General features: G+C 32.9%; 1 protein-coding gene across 1 annotated transcript in view; it reads left to right on the top strand.

Moving 5' to 3' along the window:
• Positions 1-5809: 5809 nt before the first annotated feature.
• Positions 5810-15877, top strand: part of LOC131034674 (probable calcium-binding protein CML21) — a 171459-nt gene continuing 161391 nt past the window's right edge. Inside the window, exon 1 of the mRNA XM_057966256.2 lies at positions 5810-5980. The gene's annotated coding sequence lies outside the window, so the exon portion shown is untranslated. The remainder of the gene's footprint in view (positions 5981-15877) is intronic.

The following is a 15877-nucleotide window of genomic DNA, read 5'->3' as shown; positions in this document are numbered from 1 at the left end:
TTTCTTATAGCGATAATGGATTTAGATGATTTCTTAATCTTAGAAGATTCTTTGAACTTACCCTTTAGCTTCACAAATGTACTCCTTGAGTTCTCTTATGACTCAAAGGAGCCTCTTATTCTTTAAGATTCCCCTAATATTTGTTGGTGCTACTCTTTCAGCTCTAGTAAATCTAATATGGTAAATGAAATGTGAACCCATTCCCTGGTCCAAGCTATTACTTTACCTATTTTTATTTTCATATCTACAACTTTTGTTATGGGGCAATCCACTTTATACACAAGAATTTTGTATATACCTCAGGTATTAAGAGAGGGATGCAATGTCTTTCCATATTTTTTTGGCCCCTTTGGAATCTTAACTATGTTGCATATGATTTGTAGTGTCAAATCCATCCTCTAAAATTCTCTCGACCTAACTTCATACTCATCAATGTAGGTTTCCCAATGGTCTTCAACTATTGGCTCCTATTTGTAGAAAGCTCTATTATTAGGCCAAATTTCCCAATTGGGTCAAACCTACTTCTAGCCTCTCCATACAAGCCCATAGACCAATATTTCATTTCATTTTTTGTTGTTTTAGCACTTTTCATGTTTGGGCATGAGTTGTTAGGAAATAATTCTTTAAACCCACATAGAAATAATCCATTTCCTACGTAACTCATGAGAGAAAAGCATGCATACAAGCTTACGGAATCACCATAATGCAACGATCAAAATAGAAAAGCCACAAGATAGCACAATATATATCCTGGGAAAACCCTCATGAGGGAAAAACCCAACCTCCAAAAGCATCCATACTCTATTGTATTCATCAGCCATAAAGCAACATAGATCCTAGTTACAATAAATATGTTTGAATCATCAAGCCGTCCAATGCATTCCCATGTGTCCTAGCATGAATCCACACATCCCATACCATGCTTCACAAATGAAAACCTCCAAAGGACTCAATATAATGACAGCCAAAACCACCAGCCAACCTTAACCACTAAACATTTGCTTGCTTATATAGACCCAAGCTCACACAAAAACAACTAGTGGTAAAGTAAAACCATGTGCTTACCTACCCCCTTGACCCCACATTTAATATTGGGTACTAAGTTTTCTCTTTTTAATATTTTTCCCCAATATTGAATAAATACAATACAATAATCTCATTGTTACTCTACAACTCATCAAGTGGCCCCGAGAATATTCCCAAGGAATCTCTACATGTTACACATCTATGTGCAACATCAAATAAATAAATAATACATTACATTTCCATGGAAAACCACATAATAAATAAATATTACAATTACAACATTATTATGCAAGGTGTACAACACCTATTTTCCCAAAATGAGTAAGCACCAACCTTAACCGAAAAGGAGGAATTGGATCTATGTTTGGTTACCATCATTTTATGGACCTCTCTTATTTGTTTGTAAACCTCTAGTAATATAGCCTATCACTTGGGTACCTTGGAAGTTTGTAAGGAGCTTTGTGGCACCCAACCAATTTGATGTAGGAGAAGATTTTGAACTGGATATACCAACTTCCACATTTCTTGAGCTCCACACTAGCATTCATAGAGAGCCTCTTAGCAAAGTCATTTCCAATTGCCTCATAATGGAAAAATTAAATGCATCATTGACTAAGTAGTAGGTATTTTGGCTTCTTTCTAGTGTTAATTGAGGATAATACATGAATATCCTTGTACTGGGGTCTCTTAGAGAACCTACTCATTGTAAGTTTGGGAAAGTGGCTTGAGAAACTAGAAAGTAGACTAGATAAAAAGTCATATAAAACTTGGGCTAATTTATTGTTATCTTTAGTTTATTATGGGGATTTTCATTGATTATAGTGTCCCAGTCAATCTTATCCTTGTTGTTGAGGATGGTTTAGATGAATAAAAACATACATGGGTGAAAATATTTAGTAGTAGGATGTCCAACCACTAGGCTAATGAGTGTGATCTAATCTCTTGCACCAATATAGAATTTAATTTTGTGTATCACCTTAGCCAATTTAGCCACTGTCTTCCTAGGATTAGTCAACAAGTTTTCATTAATGAATTTAGTACCAAACTTACTAGCTTCATAGTATACTACTCCTTTTTGTGGTCCACATTCACATATTTTTCATACATAGTTATGCCAAAGAACTTTTCAATCACCTTAAACATGATGTAAAGGATGAATTAACTTAAGGGTCCAATGACATGTCTTCTTTTGGGTTTGTAATATGCAACATAGATCAATACTAACTTTGGGAACTGTAATAATACTAGGAAAGTAACTACCCCACTAATCCTGATTTGGCTCAACCTAATGTAAATGGTGTTTTATTCTGCTCATTATTCACCCTTTTCGAGAATTCTTCTAAGCCTATATGAACTAAGTTTGTGTCTACAATATCTTCATATGATGAAGTTATCTTTGAAGGTGGGTGATATCCCTTGAATTGGTACTTCATTTTCTCAAGTTACTTTGACATGATTTCATCATACAAAACTTCTTGTTAGGAATCAAGCATCAAATAATGTTAATCATCATGGCGTATGAAAGAAAATCTCAATTAATGATGCATAAGGGTTATTTATCACCTCCCACACTATTATAACAAAGCAATTTTGGTGAAGCTTTCGAACTGGGGAACAAGAATCAAGGATTTCATCTTCTCATTTCAATAACCTTCCATTATTCTACCCTTGGTAACCCTAAAGTTCATAGCTTAATCAATTTTTTCTGAGGATGAGTTCAAATTTTGAGGGTTGAGGATCCTCTTGTTTATTATCCATTTTAGGTAAGGACAAAGTAACATCTATTACAAATTATTGGTGCTTGGTGATAAAGATGATGCTTTTAGAAAGCCTCAAGGCTTGGTGATCAAAGGTACCAAGTACTCACTTTTACTTTTAAGAAGAAAACCAAAAATTAGTGCATTGATCTCTCATGTCCAATGCCCCTTATCTTGGTTAAGTATTTTCAGTTGGCTCATGGTTTTGTGTTTAATGCTACCACTTGTGTTTTGCAAAAATGAAATTCAAAAAGTGAAAGACCAATCGCCTATGGCAGACTATTGATGGTCAAATTTGAATTTTTTTTCTCTTTAGGCATTGATGATCGAATTTTTACCTTTCCTTTTCATGACCTATGTTAATCATTAAAATAAAATGAGAAACATTGGAATCTTTGAAATTTCTTTGACTTGGTTCATTTTTATAAGGGTTCTTTTGTGTTGATCGAGGATTGGGGGTTGTCATTATTATTTTCATTAAAGTTTTGATATTGTTATGGAGAAATAGAGATATTTGAAGCTCGATTAGCTATAATAACTTAAGTCATCTTGTGAAGATTTAAGGAAAGTTTGTTTGAATTGATTTCATGTACCATGTGAATGCCTTAAAAGGAAAAATTTATCTCGATCTTTGTGACACGTAGCTGGTTTCTTCTAAGGGAAAATCTTAAAGATCAAAACCTACGGTTTTCATTATTGTCATTCAAAGAATAATTATAAGAAAGGGGGCATTCTCAAAACTAGGGCATGGAAAGATTAAAAAAGCATGCAAGTGCCTAGAGATATCTTTGAGGAAGGATAGGGCTCAATCGATGATTTTTGGTGAGACACAAAATGATATGGGCAAGACCTTGAACCAAGGAAACAAGAGAAACAAGAACAACAATACCAAAACCAACCTAACAAACCCAAAATGACAAAATGAAATGAGATGAAAGGGAAAAACAAACATAAAAAAAGAAACATGAAAGAGAGAGGGAGAGGAGGGGAACTTATTCAAAGGTCCAAGTGGAAAACAAAAATAGTGAGAAAAATGAGCTCTTCAAAGACTATCTGAGTGATCTTAGCTTCTAACAAGCTACACATGCACTAAATCGATCAAAATATTACTAATAAAGATTAGGGTTTAGTTTTAAGTTGCAAAGCTTGAAGAGAAGGAAATGTTAGTTCAAAATGATGCAACAAAGACCAGATTTGGGGATTTTAGAGCTCAAAACATATGCTTTTGGGTGTCATTAATGTCCATGTAACATAATAAATGCTTGACATAGTGATGTTAAATGTGATCGGGGATCAACCTTACTATGTTTTGATTATTTAGGATGTCATAAAGTGGATGAAAATGATAATTTGGGGGTTGGAGATCCTCGTTTCCTAACAAAGGAAATGAGAAATATTGATATCCAAAGCTCAAACGAGAAGGGGGAGAAAAACAAGAAAAGAAGGTCAAAGATCGAGGTTTTGGTCTTCATAATTCATAAGTTAAAAAATTAAAATCATGATCACTGAAAGGGAGAAAAAGGAAAATAAACAAAGGCAAAAAAATAAGGATGAAAAAAGGGGAAAGAAAAATAAAAGAGGGGCCCCTACTTTGCAAGTGACGAAGTAGGGTGTGGGTGCAAGTCACAACATTTAGCCACCAAACAAAGATAAATGCTCCCAAAATTTACTCATTAGTAAATCTCACTAGATCAACCCTCAAACTTGCTATCTATCATGTACCTAAAAACTTTTTTAACTCAAAATTGAAAGCCACCAAAACCTTGGCCCAAATATCAAAATCATATCTAGTGTATACATTTGAGTTCATTCCTTCAATGGTCCAAACTAAGAACATTAGAGGTAGGCTTAATTCAAAATTGGTTCTTGTGACCCCATTTCTTCATAACCTAGGCATTTCTCTACTACCAAATAGGCATTCATAGCCCTAACAAAGTTACCTTTTATTTCCCTTGAGCATATCTCTACTGCCAGCCAAGCATTTATAGTCTTGGTAGAGGTAACTCAAGTCACCCAAAGATTGTAAGTTTTAATATTTTTTAGTACTTGTTCTTCCTTTATCAAACCCATTGCAACAACCTTGCTCAAAGCATTACAATCTATGTAGACAAATTATGCATACAATTAAATCTTGCAAAAGGATTTTAACAACATCAAACTTTGATCATGTGATTCTCATACCAGTCATACGACAAGATATTCTCTAAAATTGTATTTATCGTGATTTTTGACAAAATCTTCTTTGAATTTACACACATAATATCTATAAACACCCAATTCTACTTATTCCTAATATTTATTTATGACTAGATATTATATCATACTCCAAAGACTCGATTTCTTCGTGATCTTATCCAAGGATCAAAATGCACCATTGACTGTACTTTTTTATATTTAATAATCAAATTGAAAACTAGAATACAATTTTTTTTTAATTTTCAATTTAATTATTTAATAGAAAAATATAATCAACGATGCATTTTGTTTCCTCGATAGACACTTAATATGATCAATTTCTAATATTTAACAATAACTTCCTCGGCCACCGTTCCTTAATCAATAACAAAACCTTCAGATCAGATTTGCCTTTATAGATACCATCTTGTGTCCAAAGTATCAATAACTGTCACCTCTCACAAAAGTCTTTGCCAACCAAGAAAATAGCATTTTCACTTCTCAAATCAGATCATGTGGGTGCAGTTAAAACTTCGCCAACTTGGATCAATATGTGGGGATAAAGCTTTTGATCGATGGCGTAGGCCAATCACAAGCATTCATGGGTTTCAAAGCTACTTGTCATTTATCAATTGACCTTGCAATCAATTATAGAGTGCCACTCAAATGCTCTATACTCCTCTGTGTCTATTTTTCTCCACGGACCACCCATTTCACCATGTGAGGATTCACAGTTGATGAAGATTGGTAGCTCACGGACCTCTGGAACTGCACCAATTCGATGTCTTGTGCATCTAACATGTAGAACAACTAATGGTTTAAAGCCCCTCGGATATCCCTTAGCATTTCATTTTATTTACTGGGCTACAATCAAGATTCAGGTGATCGAGATCAATCAATCTTACAGAGAAGGATTCTCAGGAGAACACAAATGATCACCATTCACTGATAACATTACTATGCACTTCAAATTCAAATCAGGTCACCATGAGCTTCATCGAGTAGGAGGGAAATGACATAGGGTAAGATAATTCCTTACAAAGTCATATTGAATCATTCTTGGCAAAATAGCATAAATAAGGTAATAAACATAGATAAGGAATGTTAGAAATGTGCATATTTTATATGATTTACTTATATGAAGAATATGAAGAATTATTATTATTATTATTATTTTGTAATTTTGAGTTTAGATGAGTAGTTTAAATCATATTTTTATTTTGGTGATTTTGTAACTCATGTTTTATGGTAATTGTTATAGGTTTTCTTTTTGATTCATGGTTTTGGTATTTGTAGTATTGTAAAACTATCTAAGTGGTTATCTATTAATGTGTCTATATTTACTTGCACATGCATAAGGTTAAAGCGGAGTTTTGAGATATATTGTATTGTAAGTGGTTGAGTTGATGCTATAAGAAAGAAGTTTATTCTATTGATTTTCAACCCAAAAGAGTTTCCCAAGTGAAATCTAGTGTATTGTGTGTATACCATTCTATTTGTGGTAGTAATCCTTATTTCTTATAATTTAATGAAGTTATTTTATCTTTTAGGAATATAATATACATAGAAACGAGACTAGAGGAAAAACAAGGCAACCTACATATCCAAGTTAAGGTTTCTTGGATCAAGTGTCAACATCACCATCTCCTCATCCATGGAAAATTCCAATAAATATTGTTTGAAGATCCATTGCCTCTTTCACTACTATAGGCTCATTTTTGTTAGTAGATAAAGAAAAAATACATTTGAAAGTAGGTGTTTTGTACTTGTTAGGTTGCATTTGGTGCTAAGTGGACCTCCCCAAGAGTGAGGTTTGAGATTGTTTATCATCTCCATTTTAACTCTATGAGATATTCCTAGCTTTATGTGGATTTTGTTAAACCATTAGCTTCACTACACTACTTTACTGACTCTATTTTGTGAAGGCATGGAAGAATATTTAATCTTATTGAAGATCACATTCTAATTACACACCATATCTCTAGTTTCAAGATTTTAAAACTTGCATCCTTTTGCACCATCATTATAGCTAATGAAGATACATTTTGTTGCTTTGAAATACAATTCAGATCTTTTATCTTTGGGCACACAAGTATGTGCCTCAAAATTGAAAAACCTAATCTAATAAAGTAGAGGATTTTTTTCCCCACCAAACTTCCTCAAAGGTTTTATCCATAGGAGTTGAAGTAGGAGACCTATTTATTAGGTTAGAAGTTGTGCTCATAACTTCCACCCAAATTTTTTTCTCAAAGCACCACTAAGCATTCTCCTAGCTCTCTCCATGAATATCTTATTAATCTCTTTGCAACCATTATTTTGAGGGATGTATGGAGTTCTCTTTGCCTCAAGATACCTTGTTCCTTGCAAAATCCATCAAATTTTGTTGAACATAATGCTTCTCCTTTGTTTGTCCTTTAAATGTTCATTGTCCTCACTATCTAGTTCTCAATAGGAGCTTTAAACTCTTTGAACATTGCAAAGGCATGAGATTTCTGTATGAGAAAGAGTAGGCTAAATTTCTTAGAGAAATTATCAATAAAAAATACACAATGTAGGGAATTTTCAAGAGATGGTATGCCTACAAGACTAAAAACATCATTATGAATCAAATATAAAATTATATATATTTAATAGAAGTTATAGAAAACTTAAGTGGGTTACATTTTTCCTATATATAATGTTCTCATAAATAGAAACTCAAATAATAATTATTTTGTCCAAATCTACTATGTTCATATCTTTAAGGCCCTCATGTTTTTCTCACCAACATGGCTCATACGCTTGTGTCATAGCATGATCTTTTCTAAATGAATATTATAATGATTCAATAAATCAAGAATATCCAAATTATTGCATTCCATGGTGCTAGCGACCAAATAGAAAAGAGTCTCAAACTAAATCCCTTGGCCATGACCATAACCCCATGCACCATCTTGCATCCATTCTTATTGAATACCACTTGCACGCCGTCATCATTCAACTTAGAAAATTAAATTTCCTTACCAAAACCAAACTGTCTAGAACACTAGAGAGTGTTTTGGTCTTTCCATCTTCAAGTGCAAACATGACTTTTCCTCATTTGATGATCTCGAGATAACATTTATCTCATAAATACACACCTGCTATCAAATCTCACATAAATTGAGAACCATTACTTGTTTCAAGTCACATGAAAAGAGGCTTTAGAGTCAAAAAGTCATCCCCCCTCTTATGCATGTGTAACAAAATTTAGAACAAAATTGAATCAGCGCCATCATTATTGGAGGCCCTCAGTTTTGAATTTCATATCGCTCCATCCTTATTTTCTTTTCCTTGCAATGTCTTTTGATATTCCTTATAATATTCCTGTTCTAAAATTTTAACTTATATTTTTAAGAAGAGGAGGATCTCCTCTTAGATTCAACTCATTCTTCATTTTTTTGCTCTTCCCTTTTTCTTTAAGAATGAACTTTCATTATCAAGGTTTAATGTACCTAAGGATATTTTTATTTGGGTGTATTGGTTAATATTTAATTATGTGGTAGTTACGTAATCATGAAACTTCTTACAAAATATTATTTCAATACTAGAAATATAGAAAATATAAAATGGATGCAAAAATAGAAGGTAGAGGAATTTCTTGGAAGAGAAGCCATAATAAATTAGTTTCATCCAATTGAAAAATTGTGCATACCACTTTACATGGTTACCCACAGAATCCAGCCATATGTACAAGTATATGTATGTATGTATGTATGTATGTATGTATGTATACACACACACATATATATGTATATGTATATGTATATGTATCCGTATCCTTAAATTGATGAAAATCATCATGTAGGGAATTTATTTTTTCCACTACCACTTTCATCAATTTAATAAATCTAGCTAGATCATCCTTAAGAGCAGCGATAAAAATTAGTGAGCTTTTTTTTATAGTAATAGGATAGATCAAATTGTACCAATGGGAGTTACACATAAATTTCAAAAAAAATACATCAAAAAATATTACCTTGAGCCCAAATGAAGCATTGTAAGTTCCCAAAATGAGAATATCACCTATGAAAATTAGTATTTCTAGAATATCCATACACCAAAATTAAAAACCATTTATGTCTATGAAGTTCTCAAAAAAAAACCTTGATAAAAAAATGCTCAGAATATAGAGTTGATATGACCTAGAATAGAACTTCTAAAAATTAGGTTCCAATGCAAACCACTGATGAAGAGGGGTTAGATTGGGAGGAAAAAACTATAGTAATGTCATGTTGGTATCAACAAAGAATATTTAAATATGCCTCTAGAATATTCCTTGATGATTTTATTTTCCAAAACCACAAATAGATTCATTTGAAATCGCTTTTGTACCACAATTTTTATTTTTTTTCAAATAAAAATTGCTAAGTGTTCGGCATAAAAGTGCTTATGAAAAAATAACAATTATGAAGGAATATTCCTTGCATATACACTAGGACATGTTTGTAAGCTTCACTGCTAGTGCTAATAACAAGGAGTGGACAATAATGAGTGTCATTTTTGGCATTGTGTTGGTGGTGACTGTTATTGTTGTTACTTGTTGGTATCTTGTGGGTTGTCAATAGTGGTAGCGGGTCTGAGGACTTCCACTCAACTTATGGATACCATCATAATTGTTTCATGTGGGTATTGTGAAGGTGTAAGCTTGCATACTACTATGCAACTATTTTTTTGACAAAGTCATGTACACCTATGTAGACATGAACAACTGGACAAAAAGTTTGCTCTTGAAGCTCCCATCTCTAATTTTGACAAGCTTTATATGGGTATATGAGTTTTTTCCCTCTTGATAAAATGGAAAGGCCTATCTGAAGCCAAAATGCCTCTAAATTTCTAATACCTATATATTATCCTTGTAAAACCTACAATGAAAATTTATATTAGCTAATTATGCATGTCTAATTTGACTAGAATAAAAGCTAAATTTAATTGTTTAAAGCTTTCAAATTATAATAAAATAACCCAAAATCACTAAAACGAAGAATGAAACCTCAATACTTTTTTGTCAACCCACAACAGTTCTTCAAATCCTCTAAGGATGCAAGACATGTGCATTGATATCGAAAACAAAGCATTTATCAAGGATATAAGCCTAAGTTTCTTGAGAGATATATGTATAACCTAATATAATGATAAGAGGAAGTATAAAGTTTATGTAATGGATTACAAATGGTTGCGACAAAAGAGAACATATAAAATTAAATATATTCACACATTCATATACTCAACATACATCATAGCACATTAAATAAGCATTATACCATTATGCAACATGTAACAATTATAAGAGACCATTTTATACAATTATACATTCATATTTACTCATATATGATTCATCTTAATCTTCGTATATCTAAAATATACATACATACATGCATACATATGTATGTACACATACATACATACATACATACATACATACATACATACATGCATGCATATGTATGTATGTATGTATGTATGTATGTATGTACGTACATATGTATGTATGTATGTATGTATGTATGCATGCATGTATGTATGTATGTATGCATGCATGCATGTGACAAACAAGACTGGGGGGTCTTATCGAACTACTCGATCTTGCAGCCTTTACATATCATCCTACCCATGGTATAAACACATTTGAAACAAATCTTGAAAAATATATTTATTACAAATCCTTCAAGAACAATTACATATATGGAGTATTTCAACAAGGAATAAAATTCAGAAATATTACAATGTTTCTAGGCACTTCATGCCTCCAACTCTTTGAATCTTCAAGCCTCCGCACCTTCCTAGCTTCACTCCTCTTTTTGAAATCTGATATTAAATTTTTCTTATAGCTCTTGTAACTGCCTCAAACATCATAAACACATCTGCAAATTCTTCTTTCTCTTCTTTTATCTTTCACTCTTAGAAAGTTAATTTCTCACACCTTTCTTCATTCAATTCTTTGGAGCAACCTGCAAGTTCTCTCTCCAACCTTTCTTTTGTTGATTTATGCCTCTTAACATTATTAGATGCTGAATTTTATAGAGATTATAACCCTTGTAAGACACCCAAATTTGTTCTTTCATTTGCCTCAAATTATCTTTTGAAATTCCTTTGTTTATGCTTAAAATTCTTCATTAAATGCTTCCAAATATGAAACCCAAGAATGCTAAATCATATCCAAAAACTTGATGTTGTAAATTCCTTTTAAAAATGAATAAAAACAAGCACCAATTCATGCTCTTTTGTAAATTGAAGAGTCTTTTATTATTTCCACAAAAATCGCTAGTTTTTTCTCCATTTTAGGCACCTAAAATGAAAGAATAAAACAAGAATGGAATACCAATGGGCACTTGCCTTATGAACACTTCCCTATACATCCAAGTTAATTAATTTCAATTTATTTCCTTTGTAAGTTTCTTCTACCATTCCAATGGACTCTTTCAAACCTTGAAACCTTGAAATTGTGTAATATAATCACATTAAACAACCTAGTTGGCTTCGGTTTTTGAAATGGAAGCCAAGACTTGATGAATGAATATTTTATCCTTTCAAAACTCCACAAGATTTTATTGAAGCTCAAACATAGAAAGAAAAATTAAAAAATTAACCAACAAAAAGAAAAAAAAAATTGTTGATGTAGGATTGCTTGTGAGCCTAGATTCTCCTGCATCAGTATGTATGTATGTATGTACATGGTCCATATTACACATTATTCTATCTTACATCACATTTCCTACTTGTATATATGTATAATTAAAAAAAATTGAATGTATCTTATACCTAGAATGTCTTTAGGATATGTTGGTATTGGCTTAATATGTTGCATTTCGCTCATACTTTTTATCTCATTTTTTCTTAATAATCAGCTAGTACCTATCAACATCATCCCCCCTTGAAATCTTGTCTTGTCCTCAAGACATCCTGGCTTTACCCTGATTGAGATACCCAATTCTATCAAAAATGTTTTTATTTCCTCCAAAATTATATATTCTATCCTATTTATGGTAAAATGCATTTGTATATCCCCTTAAGCGAGTGAATGTACAATCACATTGTTGGGTTGTCTACTACAACAATTGCATTTTTCCATTAGGTTGTGTTAATATTTTCTCCCCTTCGTTGGAGATGGAAAATATTTGAATGAAGTTGACTATTTTTTTAGCCTTGATGAGTAACTCCATGACATGTGCTTGTATTAGTTAACAACATCCCTTAATTGTTTAGTCTGATATCTTACACCTTCTCTTTGGTCAGTATCTACTTGTACTACTTGTGGAGAGTTTCGAGATGCAACCTAATATTCCCATTTAAATATTTTGTTGCATTATAATTCTAAGATGCTTGCATAATCTTATTTTCAATATTATGCGTTTAAAATCTTAAGACTTTGGTTCAAATTGGTCATTTTAGGAAAATTTGATATAATTTATCAATAATGTTAATTATTGTCTCCATAATTTTTAATTCAACTTCCACTTTTGTGTTGGTATTGACACATTTTTTTCTTATCTCTTCAAATTTCTTCTTTTCTATCTCTTCCATTACTTCTTGTTTGATTTTGTCTATTTGGCTCTACATTTATGCTAGTATCCCATATGTTAGTTGTTGTAATTGTTTTCCTAGTGGGTCTATTGTATCATTGGTGATTTATTATGAATGAAAGTGATGGAACTCTCAGTTATATTTATTTTCTCCAAATTTTGTTTCAAGATATCCTCCCTTGTATATTTTATAATATACTGCCTATGTGAAACTTATGTATTGGGGATATTTGCATTAAATCTATTTGGGGTCCAATGGTGGGTAATTGGAATGATAGCAATGAAGTGATTAGTAATATTTTACTTTTTAATGCCAAAAAATCCTTAATCTTTTGCATTGGATCTAATGGTGGGGATTTGGATGTAGATGATAGGATCTTATTTGGTGTAACCTCTATACAAGTTATTGATTGTTCTCTTTCTTGTTGGTTATCATATTTTTGGAGTTCTCTTATCCTTTTATAGAATTTTTCTACATGGCCACTTTTTTTGTTACTTTCCAATGGTGTGTTTTTGTGGTTCTATCTATGGACACCTTGACTGATCTTCCTAATGGCTCAATAATTAGACCTTGAATTCATACCACAGGGATTGGAAATCCGAATAAGTAATTATCTCTCATCATGAAGGTTCATTTAGTTGTCAACCCGCGACGTATACTTGAAATGGGTCCGCAAGGTTTATGCACTAGAAAGACTGAAACAACCACTTTTCCTATTGTTGGAATTGAAATGTTTCTCTAAGACAATGCTCGAAACAAAGAAATAAAATGTTTGTAAGGAAAGATAACTACCTTCTAAGAAACAACTAAGAAAAATAGAACTTATCCATGATCAACAAACATGATTCTACTCAGTTTGTAGTGACTGCAGGAACAGTCAAAGGAAGTATTCTAGTGGCTGCAGGAACAGTCTATGATCAAGATAATGCTAAGTACAGAAATGACTGATAAAAGAAACCAAAGGAATACTAACTAAGTGGGTCCCCTTATCAAGCATCCAAATAACTGAATCAAACACCTAGAGCTCAAAGCATCATCTTTATTGATTTAAAAGTACTTGACAACATAACAACAAATTACTGGAAGTCTTCTTCTTTTTAACTCAGAACTGTATTACAATAATTGAAACTATATTATTCTCTACCACTGTACAAGAGAATGTGGGAGGTTATTTAAAGCATGAAATTCCTAACTAACTAGCATACCACTCCCAAAGTTCAAGGAGGATGCTTTTATTGAACAAGGAGAAAAAGAAGGTGAAATTACAAATGCTGAGAATCAGTCAAAGTCTGTTGGAACAATAGAGAGAATCTAGTGTAACCTCAATCCTAAATCTACTCCTTCAACAAAGGAAATCATTGTCTTCAAATAAGTCATAATGAACCACTTCCAACCGCCAGCTGACTTCTTCAACAACAATCCTTGATGTCCCTTTCCCGACCTGCAACTTCGTAATCTTTATTGCTAAACATCCTAGACCAGTTCAACATTCTTCTTTAATCTTGCATGAAATTGTTAACATGCACAAATATAGGCCTAATTATTCCTACTAGAGTAACATTCAAAATCTACATGCAACATTACCATGGATATTCCTCATAGCACAATTACCTATTATATTGCATAAAAAGGGAACATATATCAAATGAATTTTTCATATGACCATATCATCGACATATAAAATATTATCACTTAGCAAAGGTTCTAAACTCAAAATACATAACTAGACTCCTAATGTTCCAGTAATGACACATACATAGATAAAATAGAGTCATTCTTTTGGCTCATCATTCCCCCCAACCTAAAATCTTGCTAGTCCTCGAGAAGATGAAGATTTTGCATTCAATCTCCTTGCCTGAGCTCTATAATTAATGACATGAGTTTTTCCTGAGCCTCCTATAACAATGTTCCAATAAAACCCCTTGTTCCTCTCAAGCCTATCTCGTACAACTTTTTTTGTCGTCTCATCAACTGAATTGACATACCTATTGCAATATGGTATCGTCCATAAAATTATAGGTGGTTGAAAGAGTAAAGGAAGCCAATTATTTGTTTTTGTTCGTCCCAACTGAAGGTACCATAAAGTTGTTTTCAAAGTTGCATAGTAATTTTGAAAAGAGTGTGGCTCTGCCATCTCTAGTTCTTCTGTAAGACTATTCCACCTTCTTGCTACATGACCCAAAGCTAATTGTGCCTCAGAGTGCCTCATTGCTTCAAACTCCTTATATGCTTCTTCCCTCAAGGCTATATTTTGGGCTTAAAATTAGGATTATACAATACTTTCTGGCAATCATAATACAATCTCCTAGGATTATCACTCTCTGCTCTTATTGGCAAGGGAATTCTCAGTTCTTCTTCTTGATAAGTTTTAGCTTCTTCACCTCTTGCATGTTCATTCTAGATCCAGGACATTAGTGCCCTCAAATGTATGTCACCAATATATAACAAAGGGTTCCATTCTCCATGATCAGGTACTGCATTGTTGTGCAAATAAAATTCACAAAGCAAGTTTCTAATTACAATAAGAGAGTCTTGATAAACATGATTAAATTCCTAAGCAGTTTCCAAGGAATGATCTCGATCTAAAAGAACACTGGACATTTTGAAAGTGAGGAAGTGTTCCTTTAAATACATGGCATAGACCCTAGGTGGTGGTCTACACTCAAGAATGTTGGGCACGATAGTCACCACAGTCTCTATTTTCCCTTTAAGAGTGGTAATCTCTTCATCTTTCTTCTTAATTTCCTTATGTAGTTGACACTTCTCATTTTCCCATTCTGCTTCCTTATCCAACATATCCTGATATAAATCAAATGCAACTGACATCCAAGAAAAAGGAGTAGGCCTATGCCTAACTACTTGAAGAATCCTCTTTCCTTTCCTCTATTCCTCAGTCTATTCTCCCTGCTCTGCCATTTGTAAATTTACCAGTTTCTGTGCAGGAGTTTCTTTTTGCCTTACCTCATTTTCTTTCTCTTCTGTAGGAGTTACTTCGTGCTCAACTCCAGGGGTCTGCTGCATTTTTTCTTATTGTGTTTCTTCTTCAATGGCAAAGTTTTTCCTTTATGTTGAAGGAACTCCCTCATGTAATATCACGGAAGCAGTTGTTGTAGATTTTATGCCATTTTCATGTTCAATTACCTTTTCTATTGATTTTGCCAAATTGTCTAACCCATCCATATTCCCTTCAACACAATATTGTTCTTCTTGAACTTCTTGTTGTTTTTCAGTGCTCTGTTCTTCCTTAGAAGTTTGATTTTTTTTTCAGAATCTTCACTCATTTCCCCCTCCTGCTCAACTTTTTCTTCTTCTTCAAACTTAGGGGTTTGAGAAGTTGAGTTTGAGGAATCAACTTGAATAGGTCCTCTAGATTTTAC

The sequence above is a fragment of the Cryptomeria japonica genome, chromosome 5, assembly GCF_030272615.1.
Source record: "Cryptomeria japonica chromosome 5, Sugi_1.0, whole genome shotgun sequence".
Lineage (NCBI taxonomy): Eukaryota > Viridiplantae > Streptophyta > Pinopsida > Cupressales > Cupressaceae > Cryptomeria > Cryptomeria japonica.
The sequence above is the reverse complement of the archived record's forward strand: the minus strand, read 5'-3'. Positions and strand labels throughout refer to the sequence as shown.